Below are 18473 nucleotides of genomic sequence, written 5' to 3'. Positions count from 1 at the left end.
GGGGTATCAGGCTGAGAGCGTGCCACCGCAGAGCCCCCGCCCCGCAGCCCAGCCAGACACGATGTGCCTGAGGTGCTCCACAGGGGAGGTGGGCAGCTCCCAGGAGAAGTGCCAGGGCATTCCCCGACAGACAGTCCCACAGGGTTTGGCACCAGAAGCAACAGGCTGGAGCCTCGGCTCCTGGCAGGACACGGGGGTGGGGGGTTGCTGGGAACACACAGCCCAGCCCCGCGCTGCTCCAATGGCACTGAAACTAAAGGCAAAGAGAGAAACTTTTCTCCTTCACTGTCAAGGGGGCTGTGCACGGAGCAGCCAGGAGAGGGAACAGGTTTTATGACATGGGATGGTAACATAACTCCTTTTACACCTGCTAGCATCACTTTGCTGCGAGCACCGGGTGCTGGACTGATGGGGTGAGAGCTCCTGGCTGGGCAGGCAGAGGGCACACCGCTGAGCGGGCGCAGCAGCTGCAGGGTGCCTTGCTCTTCTCTTCGGTGTACCCAGAAACAGACACCAGAGAGAGGAGCCGGGCACCTGGCTCTCTGCTCCAGGGCTGCAGCTGTCCTCAGGGGACTCCCGCCTGGGTGCTGGGTGCACAAAGAGTGTTTTAAGTCCCTCGTGTTTGCAATAACAGTCTGGTATCAGCTCCCTGCCAGGGAGCCCCCAGAAACGGCCAGCCCTGTGAGGGACAAGCCCAGCAGAGGCTGCAGAGGAGGGGACCCAAACCGTTATGGGTTCCTGTTAAGCCCCACAGCTCTATTTATGACCTCACCAGATCTCAAAGACAAAGCTTTCCTGCGTCAGGAGCCCGGCAGCCCCTCTCCTCTCACCCACTGGCTCCACTCCAGCCTCCAGCGCTGGAGTGATTAATGGAGGGGCCGCACTCCCATGGGGGGGGCCAGGACTTCTCACACAATGGCACCACTGACACTAACACAAACCAGCTTTTTTCCTCCTGGGAACAGTGTCTGGGTTATGCTGAAGGTCAGGACTACCCTCTCGCAGCCTTTTCCTGTAGTTGTGCTGAGGCCAGCCTTCAAACAGGGGAGCACCCCTCACACAAGGCTCTGGAGGAGGGTTTTTTGAGAAAAAAACCCCACAACCAACAATTAACCTCACTCATTGTCAGGCTACAACAGGGTGGGGGGCAGCAGGGAGGGGTGGCTGTGGCACAGAGCCCACAGTTGGGGCCATCTCCCTCCTACGGGCTCTGGCTCAGTCATCAGCCCAGCATCCCGCATCCACCGCTGCTCCCCCAGGAGTTTCTGGCTATGTGAACACTCTGGGGCCACAACCTGTCCCCCAAGAGCAGCTGCAACGATCACAGCAAACGGAACAGCATCCAGAAAACAGAATTTAATCCTGAGCTTTGAGCAGAAATCTCCACATGGGATAAAACACTCACTGTGGGGCTGCAGTGACGTTCAGAGGTGCCAAGCTGGAGCGCTGAGCTCTCCCCTCTCTAACTCTCCAGGCTATGAGAAGCAGCTGGCCAAACACACTTTTACTAGCAAACTACAGAAAGCAGGAGAGCTCGGCCAGGGAGCTGTGAGGGAGCTATTCATCTCCTGATGAATTCACTGCTGGTGTGGAAGCATTTCAGCGAGTCCCACTTAAAGCTGCCTGCTCCCAGGAACACAGCCCGTCCCACGGAAGGTTACTGTGGCTGCTGGACAGACTGAAATCTTGAGAACGATTCCCTTGACACCAGCAACTCCCTTGACATCAGCCCCTGAGCCGTGTTTTGTATCCCCCCATGCAGCCAAGCTGAAGGTGGAAAGCTGGGAAGGTGGGAACAGCAGGGCAGCACTGCCATGGGGGCATGCTCGGCTGCAGCCACGTGTTTCTGCCCTGCTTGGCTGTGGGCATCCCCAGGGCCAGGCCCTTCTGTCCATCTGTCCAGGTATGAAGTATCCATGCACAACCCGAGCTGGCAGCACTGGCAGAAGGACAGTGAGAGTCAGGGCTGCAGGAAAAAGAATGGGAGTTGGAAGGCATATCCTGTTGGATACAGGAATAAAGCTATTTCAGTTATAAATCAGATAATGATGGTGCTGTAACTCCACCTTTACTGCCTCTGCATCCCTCTGATGTGTGTCTGATATCATTTATATCAGATAGGACCTGGATTTTAAAAAACTTGCTGTAAAGATACCAAATCACCTTTGTAATCTGCCCAGTGGATACAATGCTTAATTAATACAGAATTACGAATCACTTATAGTTGCCAGGGGGTGTTTGGCTTGAGTAAAGCCATGGCACAGCACTCTGTGAGGTTTGCAGGGAACATACTCCCCTCACTGGGGTGGTGGCAGGGACATGAGGGACCATCAAGTGCCACGAGCAGGATGCTGTTGGCAGAACCTGCCGCAGCGCTGAGCTACAACGTGCTGCAGCAGCCAAAGTTACACCAGGCTTACAGGGAAGCAACTGCAGTGGGACCTGTTCCACCCACTCCCAGGGGAAAAATCAGGACATTCATCTCAAACCAACACTCTCAGTACATTTATTCTTCCTGAGCTACATTCTGCTGCCTCCTGCTAAATTCCCACTGACCTGAAGCTGCTGTCGTGCAGGAGATCATACCCCTGGAAGAGCTGCCCAAAGCCCCTGTTCAGAACCACATCAGCTGGATTAAATAAGTGTGACTGGAAGGCAGAATTTCACTTTTCCTTGCTCAAGGGGAGCTGCTGGCCCAGGGAGGTCAGCACAAAGATGCCCACGACCATGAAGTCCACTGAGATTTTTAGATCATTTATGAATAAGTTAAAAAAAACCCCCAACAACACCTCAAAACATGAAGTCATTCTTGTTAGTGGCTCATTTTAAGTACACTGCAGGGCATCTCAAAGGATGCCCCAGTGATGGAAATGTCAACAATGAGGAATAATCTAAGAAAATACCCTGGAAAGCAGAAATCCACTTAGTTTTCTGCCAAATGCAACAAGTGTGCTGAGAGCCCTGTGAGAGTTAATCAAAAGCACTGGTGTGGTGAGGAGAAGGTTCACAGACTCATCTGCTCATGTTTTCCTACTTCCACTTAGTAATCAGAGTTCAGTGGAGACATACACGTTGGGAGCAAAACCCTGCTCCCAAGAGTGAATTTAGCCAGCCAAGGGAACCTCCCAGCACCTCTAAATCCTCTTATTCAGCCTGAGACCTGTAACTTCAGCCACTGCACCCCCGTTTCTGATCACGGTCGATTTTCTCCCCACAGAGCTCACCCAGCTTGCCTTTCCCAACAGCTCATCTTGATTCCTGCACCCCAGAGCAATTCATGATGAGCCCATACTTGATGTGCTCGAGGCAGCGAACCTGCCCTGGGAAGGCAGCCAGGAAAGGTGCTCAGGCACGTCTGGGAGGAGCAGAATGGTCCAGAGAGAAGAGAAACGCCCCAGCACCCTCCTACCCCAGGGGTGCTCCTTCCCCCTCACCTGTGGAAACAGGGCCGAGGGGGAGCTCGGGTGGGTTGAGCTGAGCGGGCGAGCACCTCCTGATCCCAGGCTCTCCCTGAATAAACTCCTCATGTGACCAGGAAAGTTAATGATATTTTACAAAGGCAGCACAGATGGCCTGGGTTTCCCCATCAGCACGGCACCAGCACAGCCCAGCACCACAAGCAGCTGCTGCCATCACTTCCACGTGGGGAACAGCAGCAGGACACCCTCCAAACACTTTATCCAGGGGTTCTGCCCCATTTCTGTTACCTGCGGGGTATTCACCAGGCTTTGGGGTGGACAAGGCTCCTGCAGCCAGTCCCAGAGGGACTCCGGGCTTTGAATCAGCCACCAGCCCTTGTGAAGGGGCAGTCCAGGCAGGGACAGGGTTTATTTATTTATTTAGACACAAATGGCACCATTGTGCCATTGGGTTTTGATCTCTTCCTGCTGGAAGTGAGTCTGTAACTCCAGTCAATGGAGTTTTTTGTGACATAAACCAGTGTGGGAACAGCCTAAAACTACTGGTGTGTGCATAATGCAATTAAAACCTTACCAGCCCTGCGATCACATCCTTCCTGCCACCACACCAGCGCTCAGGAAGGAGAAACCCTTCTCAGATGCCTTTATCTTCTTGCCCACCCCAGGTTGCAGCAGGGTAGGGAAGAGGCAGGTGATTCATTTCACACTGGAGACCAGGCAAAACATCTAATTAATGTCCCTATATTCACACACACACACAAAAAAAAAGCTGTTTGCTTCACAGCACCAAACCAACATCCCACCAGCAGCTTTCCAGCCTGTGAGAATTAACTCTTTGTGGTGGGGAACCACGAGATGCAGCCAGCGGGCACCGGTCAGCTCAGAGCCCCCTGACCCACAGCTTCCCTCCATGCCACCACAGTGATAGCAGTGTCCCATCAGCCAGCACTGTGTCTTTGGCAACAGCAGTGGCTGCTCACTTGTTTCTCCAAGGAAATTGCATTTACAGGATCTAAACCATCTCAGTCCAGAGAGGCAGGGTTGGATGAGTTTCACCCAAGCGAAGCAGAACGAGCTTCTTGAGCTCTTAGAGCTGTGTGTTCTCACATCCAGCTCCCTGGACCTCAGTATGTATGGGTGCTTTCCTGGGACAGGCTTGGTGCTGGAAGATTTGCCCAGGGAAGTGCTCACTTATGTGCCCCTGCAGAAGGAAAACCTTACTTTCACAGTGAGGGTGAGGGAGCCCTGGGACAGGCTGCCCAGGGGGTGTGGAGTCTCCTTCTCTGGAGAGATTCCAGCCCCGTCTGGACACCCACCTGTGTGCCCTGTCCTAGGGACCCTGCTTTGGCAGGGGGTTGGACCCCATGGGCTCTGGATGTCCCTTCCAGCCCCTACAACTCTGTGATTCTGTGAAAACACAATGGTGGCTCTCAGTACGTGACGTTCAGGTGCCTCAGAGATGAGGACTGAAATCCTCTTGCAGCTGTTGCCACACGAGTCTCCACTTCAGGAGGTGAGGGACCACCAGCAGCGCTCCGAGGGACACTGACCACGGTCAGGCGTGAGCTGGGCTGCACCCCAGGCCCCACACACTGATCTCAGCCAAAGCTCCTGCAGCGATGAGCCTGTTCCTGAGGCTGCCGGGGAGGGGGCTGCTCCAGCGGGGCAGGCAGGGGGCACTGGGGGTGCAAAGCACTACTTACAGAGTGCAATTCTCTTTGTTTCCCCTTTTCTCAAGCCTCATGCAAGCAGGCGGTGGGGCAGCAACCCTCAGAGGAGCCCGTGGTTAAACACAGCTCAAGCACCACCGACTTTCTCTAACTTGGCCAGGACTTTCCCTAACTTGGCCAGGACAGCAGCCCTTGAGAGACCACAGGCTACGAATTCCTAATTACTGCTGTAATTAAACCCCTAAACGATGCCAAGCCAGCCTCTGCCATGCACCTCTGCAAGCTTTGCTTGTACGGGCACAGGAGATGAGGAGTTGGATGAACCTCCCGTTCCCAACCTCAGCCCAGGAGGGAGGAGAGCAGCCACGCCACAGCCCACTGGTCTCACACATGCAGACAGGCAAAAGAGCCCATGAAACACTAAAGATTTTATGAGAACAAGTGATGCAATAACCACAAAACCCAAAATCCAGCCCTTGTGCTTCAGCCACAAATACCCAGTTTGCCCAAACCTGCCAACTCTTCCTCGTTGGTTTTAATTAATAGGAGAAAATTTGGGAAGCTCGGGGCACTTGGCTGCCTTTCTGTTTTCAGCTACTTCTGGATGAAGTCAATTTTATTCTCTGTTGTAATAGTTTTATGCCATAGTGGGTTTGGGAATGGTAACACCAGGCTTGGCAGTGGGGACAGAGCCAGCTGAACGGTGCTGATCAGCGAGGAGATGCCACGGAGCAGATGCTTATTGATCCTGATGGACAGGGACTTCTACAGTGCTGCCATGAGATGGAAAGCCAGACAACCCACCAGTCTTACAAACTGCTTTGGAAAGAGTACAGTGGGCGATAAAGGGAAAATACAAGCATCAGAAAGATCAGAAACCATGAAGGAATGAACATGGAGCAATCCAGTACCGAGCCCCACGGCAAGGAAGACAAGCAATACTTGGCTCACATACTTTTCCAGCACTCCTCTCAGTTTCTGTCCTACCCTGTACTTGTGGGAGAAGCACCTGGCCATGGCACTGCCCCAAAATCTGTCCTTATACGGCTGCATCCCTCCTTGAGCAGCTCCAGCACCGGTGACCCCGCAGCCCTCAGCCATCCCTAAGTGCATATAGAGGGACCCTCTGTGCTCTGCAGGGATTAAGTGCCTGTAACTACTTGGGATTCAGCAATTATTGGGATTACCACCCAAGCCAGGGCTAATGCTATCTAAAACTTTCTTAAACTTCACCTGCTTTTGCTCCCATGAAGTGACATGCTTCACTCCAGCCCTTCTCTCCAGCTAACATCTGCTTCAATGTGATCTGAGGTGAGGAGCTCCCACAGCTTCTGTATGATGCATCCTTGCTGGGATGCTCTGGACAGTAAATAGTCATGAAAACCTGAGTTTTCCATTAAAAGAATTGGCCCACACCCACCAAAACAAACCCTTGCAGTGCTTAATTTTACCCACTGTGAGTGAAATACTTTACTCCCAAGCACAGCAATATATAAACCCCAATTACTGCCTTTTACTCAGCTTACACTATTCTTTGCAGAGTCAAATCATAATTTTATATCTAGGAATCAAAGCAAAGGCATTAATCCTCACTGACTCTGGTTCTGGTGTAACTCAGTGAGTCATAATTTGAAATAAAAAGAGAAAAATTAAAAGTTAACCTGTTTAGAGAGAGATAAAATGTTTTTTTTGAGTTATTGTGTCAGGACTCTGCATCAGTAGGTGCAAGAGGCAATGGATGCAGGACACGGGATGCAGAAGGGATGCTCTGGGATGTTTATTTGCATGGATAGTGAACATGGGAGGAAAGGCACACTGTGCCTGAGAGGCTGTGGCATCTCTCTGGGGAGCAGACACTGGGGAAGCACACAGTGAGCAAGAAATGTAATAAAAGGCAGTTAGAACTTTTATATTTGATCTTCACTAATGAAAAGTGTCCTTCTCCCTTCCCCCTGGGAAGCAGACCTGTCCAATCTGTTACACTGGCCACTTGCCAACAAGACAATTAAAGAACCAGGTTCCAATGGTCCATAAGCCTCCTGAGCTCAAATTGCTTTCGTGCTGGAAGAACCGGCTGGGAGCTCCGAGCACCCTGAGATGGGTGTCTGGGGAGCAGGGCTGCAGCGATGCCATGGGGGACCACCCCTCCACCACTGCCTGCCCCCAACCCCTCTGTGCTGCCCCTCCCTGCTCAGCAAGGCAGAGTTATCTTGCCCTGGAAAAGGCTTTGCAGCCTGGCCATGCCTCTGATCTACCAGAGAGGAATTCAGCAAAGTGAGTTCACACTGAGGGAGCCAGGGATGCTTCTGTGTGACCTCTGCTCACTGTGTGGAGCAGGGAGAGGACAGGGATGGATGAAAGGGACCAGTTCTGCTGTGGCACAGACAGTGATGTATGCTGGATTATTTATTTGGGAGGGGGTTGGCTGTTTTTGTCAGGAGAGGCAGATTGAGGAACGCCTGGTACAGAAAGATTGTCTCAGAGGGAAGCTGCCTTACATCCAGATCTATGATCTGGCTGCCATACATATATACATCAGCATTGTGGATGCACGTGGGCATATATACAAGCAGAAAAGACTTTCCCCTGCTCTGGGTGGCTGATGATTAACTGAGGAGACATCTCACACTCCTGCTCTGAGCTCCAGCAAAACCTCCTTCGTACCGAACATCCTGTGTGTGAGCAGCACCAGCTGCTCCCCAGCACGACTGTGGCTCCCAGGGACCGAGCTGGTGGCAGAGCTGAGGTGGGCATGGGGACCCCCAGCCTCCTCACCACCCCAGCGCCACAGGCAAGGCAGGGACAAAGGATGGGAATCTCCAAGCAACCTAGAGCAGCAGCACTGGCCTCCGCTCCCTCCCGCTCAGGGCTGCCTGAGAAATGCATTTGCAAGACACAAGAACGTTGCAAGCATCCTCTAAAAAGGGAAAAAAAACGCTAACAAGGAGCTCAATGTCCTCAAAGCCCAATTTTAGAGAAAGAGCACAGTAACCCTGCATAAACAGAGGTATTTAAAGCATCTGAAATATCCACAGCATCCCAGGCCTTTGCCAAGGGAAATTATTCAATAAATAATTCAGGGGCTGAGTGGAGATCTCACTTTATATGCTCACAGTGTTTCAGAGAGCAAAATCCACCTCCCAGCTGGCTGGTAACACCCTGTGCTCAGAGCCACCCATGGACCACACCACTGGCACATCCCTCTGCGTGGAGTCCACCCATGCGGCTGCTGACAGCGACCCCCTGCTGGAAAGCCTCCTGCCACAGCCCCACACCTCCTCACCACCCTCAGGCACAGCTCACAGATGTGAGCCAACCTAAAAATACCTTTCCCAGCCCCGAGCAAGTCAGCACAGCAGTTCCCTGAAGCCACCATGACTCATGTGCACAGGAAAGCTGAGCCTGGGATCCTGGTCCAGATCTGCCACTCTTCTGGAGAACAAAGCAGTAGGGAACCCGCAGAACTATTTCATCTCCCTACTAGAAAGGAGAACTCAACAGCTCAGAGCTCTGTTGTCTCTGAAGTCCATCAATTGCCTAACACATGGTGATTGAAAAGCCCCTCTACCTGCTGAAGCATCCTTAAAACCTTACCCAGTGCTAGCACATGACGAGCCTTTGTCATGAGGTTTCAAAAAAGTCCCCAGCCTGTGGTTGCTGAGGATGAAGTTCAGATGGCAAAACCCACCTGGGATATTTCTACACCCACCATCACACTCCTCACCCCTCTCTTGTGCCAGCGTGTCTGCTGTGGGCTTATCCCAACCAAGCTCAGGTGATTCCTCTGAGCTAAAACATAACCCAGCCAGAAATAAACCAAGCAAACCCCAAAGCTGTGAGTTTTCCTGGCTCTCTGGTCTTTTCCCTGCAGCTCTATCAGGAACACTCACCCAGCACTTCCAAAACCAGCTCAGTACCTGCAAAGTTTCACGTGGGGCAAGCACAGCATCATCCATCCCTGCCCACACCCTGCCTGCTTCCTTGGCTCATGGGCAGCTTGGCCAGTGGGAGCAATCTGTGCAGGTGACCACAGCAGGAGAGAATTTGCCCCTTGGTGTGATGGAAAAGTTCAGAGGTGCCAGTGAACCCTGTTTGCTGGGGCTCATGTTTAAGCACCATGTCCTGCAGGCATCATCAAAGCAGGGCATCACGCCACTGGAGCTGGGGTTCAGTTCTGGAAGCTGCTTCCAGAGCACCTGGAAAGCTTCTCTGGTTCCTAGAGGTACCCAGCTCACTCATACATCTCAGTTCCTGTGAAAAAGGGAGTTTCTTCGTTTGGGGGGGAGGGTGTTGGGACTTTCTGAGTGACTTTGATGGTTGATTGTCCCATATACCATGTTGTTCCTGAATGCTGCATGACAGGCAGAGAACAAACAGCTTAAATAATTGCACAAAAATAGTTATCTGGGGCAGAGTACAAAGAGAGGCCCTGAATGGAGAGGGAAAAGGCAGCTGCACCTGTGACAGCCAGCTGTATAGAGCAGGAGAGACCAAGGTGCTCTGCAGAGAGCTGGGGGGCTTATTGCCAGGCAGAGCTTTGACATTCACCTTCAGATATCCATTGGATTTAAACCAACCTTGGTGCTGCCCAGAGAGGCCATGGCCCCCTCAGACCCCCACAAACCCAGAGTCTTTGCCACATGGTCAGTACAGTGGTGTGGGGCCCAGCACAGCAGGGGAAGGAAAAGGTGCCCACCCACAGCACCCAGCAGGCTGGGTTCAGCTCCAGACCTTGCCAAGTCCCATGTCATCGCTCTAGTTTCTTTTTTCCCCTCCTTTCTTTTGTGAAGAACACACCTCCAGCTGCCCAGCAGAGGCTGCAGGTAACAGTTGTGCTGCGTGTCACAGCACTGGTGGCATCAGCATCCCCCAACCCAGGGGCTACCCAGAGCCTGGGGATCACTTTCTGTGCCCCTGCAGACCTCATGCTGCCCTTCAACACACCCAGGCAGGATGTAACCCCCTCCACAGGGCTCGTTTTTCAGTCTCCCCACCTTGACAGGCTCTTTGTGGTCACCTCAGCCTGCAGGGCCCCTGGGCCAGGGTTGGGTGGAGGAAAGGGGATTTGAGGTGAAGCTTTCTGCTCTCACAGGCAGGGAAGAAGCAGGCACACACGTTCCTAACTGGGTCTGCTCTGTCCCTGCAGCAGGTCACTGCCAGGCCAGGCCAGGCATGCAGGCAGGTCCCCATGCTGCCAGGTCCCCGCCTGGCTCAGCTTCCCATGACCACTCACATCACCGTGATGCAGTGGGGTTGAAGGGAGACCAGGAGCTGCTCTCCTACACCACACACCTACTGCCCCAGCTTTGTTTGCTACTTGCTGTTCCTGAAAAATCTCCTTCTCAGCAGGCTGGGGTGACCCAAACCCAGCCCATTGCTGGATGGGGTCATGGGGCTCCCAGAGCTCCCCACCACTGGGCAGTGTCCCCCTCTGCCTCGTGCCCACCCTGGGGTGAATGACTGATGGATGGAGTGGGCAACTGAGTGGGCACAAAGCTCACTGTGCTGCACAAGGAACAGGAAAAAATGCTTAGTTTCCAATCCCCATCTGGGGTGATTGGGTGGTGTCATAAGCACCGGTGCCATGATGGAGCCAGAAGCGTGTGCGCAGTGGGCAGCTGGACACCATGGCAGCAGCACGGCTCAGGGCAGCTTCGTTAAGGCTGGAACGGCACTGTGTGGTCACAGGGACCAGCCTGCTCTTCGCCTGCCCCAGTTGATGGGAACAGGGCAGCTTCCCAACCACCACACACCCATCTCCTGCTCTGCTGGGAGCAGACCACAGCCGAGCCCATGCAGGTTGTGACACCTCACTACATCTCATGACACCCAACTACAACCCAGGCCAGCCCCCCTGCCTGCTCCTGGCATTGTTCCCACTCCAACCCTGTCTTTCCCAAATGTTTGTGCAGCAGCCCAGGGAATGGCCCAGAAGGGGGGCAGGGGGAAGACACAATCCAGCTGCAAACCTTTCTGGGTGTGTTGCTGCTGTTTCTTTTGGCAGCAGCAACAGCTCAAAGTGGTTTGTGAAATACACTGGGAGCATCCTGCCCGACCATGGCGTTATGTTCAGGCAAGTCTGGCAGCCCTGGAACACATCACCCAAAGCGACAGAGAAACCTAAACAAGCTTCTGACAGAAGACCTTCCATAACACTTACAATGCAATGGCCCACTCAGAGCTAGTCCTGCACAGGACAGGGAAGAACAGGAATGTTGTGTACACCACGGTAACCTGCATTGTTTTGCTGGCAGCTCAAACTGGCCTGAAACTCTTTTTACTTGGTCAAATTTCAATATCACATCCCCCTCTGTAATATCAACAGTTACACAGAATCACCAGGTTGGAAAAGACCTTTTAAGATCACCAAGTCCAACCATTCCCATCCTGTGCTAAACCATACCCCTGAGCACTTTTTAGAAAGTAGTTGCAGCAGGACTGAGGGTGCCAAACTGCAGCTGGTGCTGCTTTCAGCCATGAAGATCCTGGAAATCCAGCCTGTTGCTGCCTGCGGGATGCTGCCCATGAGCATCACACCACAGATCTTCATCTGCTGCTGCCAGAGAGACACAAACTAAGGCTGAGACCTGCTAGTTCGTACCACGTAACAGCAGAGCACTGCCCTTGTTATAAGGAGCAGCACTCTTTAAGCCCACGCTACGGCTTGAAGAGCTCCCAAACTTGCTGCCCTGCCACTGCGGTAAGAGCAGGGCCTCACACACAGCGAGCGGGACACAAGGCCCTTCAGGTGCGGGTCACGTGTGCCCATGAAGATGGTGTCACAAGTGTCACACTGGAATCTGAGACTAGAAAATTACACTGAGAAGGGGAGCTTAAAAAAAGGAACAGCCGTGTCATGATCTAACTATAATAAATACAGTTGCATCCCTCACAGTAAGCTGCCTATAATTAGACCAAGTTAATTACCAACCAAGTGACCTCCAAGTTGCAGTGCCTTTCTGAAGGACCCTGCCCGTGCAGATGGGAAGGGGTGAGGGGACCCCAAAGGTGTAACTACACCCAGAGAGAACAGGGGTTTATCCAGACCCTTTGCAGATATAAACAGGCCCAGGCTTCAGCCCAAAACAAACTAGCAGCCAAAGAAGGTTTTAAGAGTTGCTCAAGGCTTATTTGGCAACTTCGTAGTGCAATAAGGGGCAAGAAAATAAGGGTTAAGTAAGAGGCAGGTCATGTGCCAAGAGACCTGAAGGAAAGCAACTTCCTCTGGCTGATACAGGCTGCCCAAAGGCAGCGGGACGGGCAGGAGGAGCGCGGTGTGGTGCGGCAGCCGTGACCGCTGCACAGGCCTGCCGGCTCCTGCCGAGCCCTCGGCCTGCCCAGGCCCTGCGCCAGCAGCCTCCAGCCACCACCAAAACACAACACCAGCAAACAGAGCTTCTCAAAATAATATAGATTATAAATATATAGATAAAAATACATATATTTTCTGGGTGCAAGAACGTCACCGGGCTGTAAAAGGATTGTAACTTTTACGCTGGTGTCTCACACGTGAAACCAGTAAAAACCAGACCACTCACTGCAGGGACGGTCACCGCCTTGGGGACCTCCCCCTCTCACCACGCTGGGGACCTCTCTCACCATGCTGGTGACCTCTCTCACCACACCGGAAACCAGCAAATAACCACGTTTGGTTTGTGCAGCTTTTCCCTGCAGCTGCACGTGGCCCCCCCAGCAGCTCGTACCAAGCAGCCATGCCTGACACACCATGCTATGAGCCACCACCAACAAGAAGGAATCTTCCCCAAGCCTCTCCAAAACCCCTGAAAGCATCATCCTCTTCACATCCCCCAACCCAACCTGTCCCCACCATGCCAGAGGATGCGACACACACCAAAGCAATGCAGCAAGAATCCACACTCAACATCCAGAGTTGAGCTTCATGCCTGTGATGAGGTGTCCACGTTCTGTGCCCAGTGCAAGGACACAGAGCCCAGCAGGCTCTTCCCACACAGATGGAGCACACATGTGGTGACATGCCTGAGCACGGTACGAATCCACAGCATTTGGTGAGGAACCAGCCACATTAAACCACATCACTTTGACAAAGGCGCCAACCAGCAAGGTCCATCCCAAGGAGCTGGCCTTGAAGCCAAGGTGGCTGAAACTCAAGGCACAGCAAGTCTGGAAACCCACATGGCATCAGTCATAACTAAACAGAGTTTGCCGGTCTCTGCAGAGCCCCTGCTGTGGGAAACAAGCCCTGATGCCGGGGACAGAAGATTTGGGGAACGGAGCAGAGAGCACCCCCAGAAACCAGCCTCCATCTCTGCATCCAAGCCACCTTGTCTCCCCAGCCGGTGGTCGGGCAGAGCCGCTGTCACCGGGGAGCCCACGGAGGTGCTCAGAGGGTCCCCGAGCCCCGGTGGGGGGAGGTCCCGGCCCTGGAAGCTGAAGCCCGACGAGCCCCGGCGGGACCAGCCGCTTTCAGCGCTACGACCTCCGGCCAGAGCCGGCCTGGAGCTTCTCCCCCCTCTCAGACCGTTAGAAACATCTGAAACAACAGGAAACCCCAGAAGCAACCAGCAATTTCTGGGGCTGGGCTTGCAGTCCCCCTCCCCCTGCATCGCGACGGGCGGAACGCAGCCCAGACCCCCGCCCCCCCCCCCCCCCCCCCCCCGGCGGCAGCGCCCGGGGGGTCCCCTCTCTGCGCTGAGGGGTCTCACACACAAATGAGGTTACTTCTCCCTCCCCCCCCCCGCTTTTCTCGCGGTTTTCCTTTCCTCCGCATCCCGGAGCCCAACGACCGCAGAGCTCAGAGCCGAGCGAAGCCCCCGGGGTTCCCCCGGAGCCCCCCCAACAACAGCGCACCCACGGCCTTACCAGCTGCAGGGACCCCTCCTCTCCCCTCACAAGCAGTCAGCTCATGGCTGGGTCTCCCACCGCCCGGGCTGGCGTCCCTGGACTTGTTGGAGAACTGCTGACTCCAGGACGTCCCACCCCCTTCCCATCTGCAAACTGCTGAAAGAAGTTAAGCTTGGCTAATATCAGCTTAGGCTGCATTAGCGGGGCAGCGGCAGTGCCCCGGTGTAACCCTTGAGGCACTGGAGGCTGCGCTGGGAGCCCCACGCCAGCTTCCCGCAGATGGGCAAAACTCCCCCCTCCGCCGCTGAATATCGGCACCTCTGCTTTGTCATCCCGGTTTGACACGTCTGTTTGTCACCCTGGAAGCTTTCCGGCTCCTGACAGACTCAGGGGAAGGCGTTTGGATGTGAAACCGCGCAGCATCCCTGCAAACGCTCAGTTGAAAATGAAAGCAGCATTTGAATTTATATATATTTATATATATATATATATATAAAATTTTCTTTTCCCTTTGGGAGAAGTTATGATAACGTGAGGTTTCTGATGCTGAGGAAGCCTGTGTTGGCAGTCCTAGGCTGTGAAAACAGAGCTTGAGTGGAATAAATGTAAATAAATGTAAATGATGTGAACAAAGAGAACAGCGAGAGAATTACTGCATCCAGCATCCCCCTTAGGGTGTCAGGGGAGGGGAACAGCCTCGGTGCCAGACCCAGGTCTGGGTCATTTACACCGGTAATAACAGACCAAACCCCTTGTGATTCATTTGTGGTGAAGTTATTAATGTGTAAGATTTGAGAGCTCTGGCTAAGGCATTTATCCCAACTGAAGGGACCTTCAGCTGGAAGCTGCCAGGCTCTGATGGCTTCCAGCTCCCCACTTGTGAGCTGACACCCACGAGTGTGCCCCTCCTCTGTGTTCCCCCCACCCATTAACTGTGATTTACTGTTATTCCTCCTTCCAACAGTTAGCAAGGCATTTGAGGAATCCCTCCCTCCCAGGGATGGATACCTGGCTCTGTTAACATTTAAATTAAGGCTTTTCTCACCTCTCTCATTTTTCCCTGGGTGAGCTGGATCTCCCCAGTCCCTTGGCAGAGAAAAGCACAGGAGGAAGATGCTGCCCGAACACTCTCTCACCATTCTCATAGTTAATAAAGTTTCTGTCAGACCTGTCCTAAATCGCACTTGTGGTACTGCATATGGAGACTTCTCAAAGAACATTTAACACTCGGGAATGAAGGGGAACAGATATATTTAACGAGGTTGCAGGCAAGCTTGTCAGACATCACCCCCTGGGTTCACATGTGGGTAATTCTGCAATCAGACTTGATTCATCAGAATGCCAGGGTAGGGCTGGGAGTGCTGGTCTCAATGGTCTGCAGGTGTAAATCCGCATCACAGTGATGGCTGAGAGGGACTTGAACAACATCCACCAGCTCAGACTCTCACCCCTTTGTTTCTTTTGACAGAAACTCTGTACTCAGGGAAATCCTTCAGGAATGTGAGTAGTGTGGGGTTGGGGCTGGGTGCTTGAGTGCCTGCAGCCCACAGATAAACACAGTTGTGTCCGTGATGGAGTGCTCTGAAGGGATGCAGGTGTACTGCTTTTAAATACATATTGGATTAGGACCAAGTCACTGAGCTCCATTGATTTCTAAGAGGTCTTATTTCAGGCACCTGTGGCTAAGGGATGCTCTTGCCTGCCTCCAAGGAGATGACAGTGGGTGACATACCCTCAGCATAGGTGGGGGGCTTCAGTAAAACAAGTGTTTCAGGACAGCTTGAGACCCTTCCAACTCCCCAGGAAAAGCCCTGAGGACTTACTCCCTTTCTCCTGCATGTGCAGCAGACAGACTCACGGGCTGGAACAGCCACAGGAGAAACGTGAGGCAGAGCAAAGGGAGGCAACTGGATTCAGGCTCCCTGCCTCGGGGGAAGATGGATGTAAGCACACTCTAAGTAACACACAGAATAAAACCTTCCCCAATGCCTCACAGCTTCTGCCAGAGCAGTTGGGAGAGCGTGTTATGGAGACACAAGCTCCTTTTTAGGATACCCAGCCAAGGGAAGGCATGTGGTTCAGCACAAACAGGGGATTGCTCTAAGAGCCTCTGGCACTGGAATTGGGAGGACAGTTCAAGATCCTCCTGCAGACTGTTAGCTGTGCCCTGCAGAATGTGAGGCTGGGGGTGCTGAGCCAGGAGGTGCTGAGCACCCAGGACCTGGCCAAGGCCAGAGGAACTGCAAAGCCCTTAGTGCTTCAAACCAGGACTCGAGTGACTTCTGCTTCTGTAGAACACTGCCCCAATCTGACCAACCCCTCAGTGCCTTAACTAGCAGGGGTGTTTATACTCTACAAGTACAAAGGAAATAAGACTTCACCTTTTGTGCTGATTACTGCTCAGTCTAAAGCCCAGTGAGATCCAACTACCAGTAAAATCAATGGAAAGACTTCAAAGGACTTTTATGGGATTTGGCTGAGACCCCACACCTGTCCAGGAGAAAAAAAAAAAGTGGTATCAGTAAATCACAGTTCTTTAATGCTCACAGTACACACAGTGAAAGGTTACTGTAAGAGTAACATCTTTCATTTCTCTATGCTTTTATACTTTATCAAAATGAATGAGAAACACTGATTAAGGCTGAATTTTCAACAGTGATGCTTATAGCCAGGGGAGTGCAGAGCCCTCCAGGCAGCTAACCAACCAGGGCTGTGCCACCAGGAAACCACACAGGCTCAGAGCTGGCCCATGAGCTCCTGGGCTTTCATTGCTCCCCCATCCCACACAGCACTTCAAAGTTCTGAGTACAACTCAAGAAAACCCACTGCCCCATCTTTCAGGACATCCCCATGACCCAGGGCAATGGCTTCACCTACAGAACAGAGACCTGCCAACAGTTCCTTAAGGCTCATCCCTGGAAAACCCTGCCATGAGTAAGGGCAGAAAGCAGCTACCTGTTAAAATACTGAAGGTCATGTAAAAGATGGGGGAACTTTACTCCTTTGTGTTTCTTCTTATCCATCCTTTTCCTTTCCACATCTTTTGGTCAGGCATTATGCTTGTATTGCTTATACAGCATATATTTTTGACCACTTCCAGTGAGCAGCAGGAAGGAGACATACTGTATGAATAGAGAACTGATTCACTAATTAGCAACACTAATATGAGGCTAGCAGGCAAGTGTTTCTGCCTCCTCTCCCTCTAGCCCTCCATTTCCTCACACCACAGTGATGCCAAGGGGTGGCAAAGGGACAAAAAGAAACCCACGATGATGATTTTATTGCTGATGCATCTCTCCCCAGCTGTCATCCTCACAACAGCTTGCAGCCCTCCAGAAGCACAGTCTCCATTTTGCAGCTGAGTTTGGTGGGTGCAGGATGCAGTGAGGGGCAGGGGCTGTATCATGCCCTGGTCCAGGGGGTTCCCTTCCTCATCCTGACACCCACCAGCCACAGCCCCCAACCACAGCACAGCACCAGCTCCAGCACCCCCAGCAGCGAGGGCCTGGCACTGGCCTGGAAAATGAGGGGGGAAAAGGGGATTTGGCATCATCTCTCAGAAGGTTCTTGAGTAAAGGGCTGTGATTTGAGATGTTGAACATGGAAACTCCCCTGAAACTCTTTTCTTCTGACATCAGTTAACAAGTGGTTACGTCATCTGACAGCTTCTAAACCCTGGGTGGATGTTTCAGGGTCTTTGCCGTTGCTGTGGGGTTTGGTTGTGGGTTTGGGGTTTGGCAGCAGTGAGACTCGCTGTATTTTCGTTTCTAGCCCAGCTCCCCTTGCAGAGCCCCGCACCCCGCGGAGCATCTCTGCGCCAGGCTCTTGCTTTAGCCCTGTCAGCACGGCTGCTTCCCGGTCCTCAGGAAGGCACCGCCGGCTGTGCCCAGTCCTCCCAGCCCTCCCCCGAGGCAGCAGAGGGGCGGATTTTCCAGCTCGGAAGGATATGGCAACCTTCCTGCTGCCTCCCGGCTGTCAGGCTTCTCCCCAGCCCCCTTCACTGCTGCAAAAGCAGCCTGTAAATCCCTCTTTCTGGGTGTTTTAAGACGCGTCTCTCTAAGACACTGGGACGAGGTTTCAAAGAGTTAAGGGGCGGAGGGGAAGGAGGGGGGGGGGGCTCAGACAACCCATTCTTCAGTCTCAATGACCCAGAGCTTTTGGCTTTTCAAATGTATTTAACCAAACGAAGTGAATAGAGGATATGCAAATGACTTTTCCGAAAGGAAACACAGCCCTGAATTGTTGTTGGCAGGTCAGAGCATCACACCACCCTCAGCAGCCTCTCAGCTGCGGGGTTCGCACCGGCCGGGCCGGGGAGAGGCGGCTGCGCTCGCCCGGCACAGAAAAACCCCTTTTCAGGCACAATAAACCCGGGGCCCGGCCGCTCCGCAGGGGTACAGGGAGGAGGTCACTCGGGAATCCCCCCCGTGTCCCCAAAACCCCGGCTAGTTCGTGGCAGAGGCTTCGCGTGGGGTGTGTGGGATGGGGGATGGAGGATGGAGGGGGGTTATCCCCCTCCTCTCAAAGGCTCCGAGGGCTCGGTAACCTTGCGCTGGTTGCT

The sequence above is a fragment of the Gallinula chloropus genome (genome assembly GCF_964237585.1).
Source record: "Gallinula chloropus genome assembly, chromosome: 10".
NCBI classification, from domain to species: Eukaryota; Metazoa; Chordata; class Aves; order Gruiformes; family Rallidae; genus Gallinula; species Gallinula chloropus.
Note: the sequence above shows the minus strand (reverse complement) of the source record.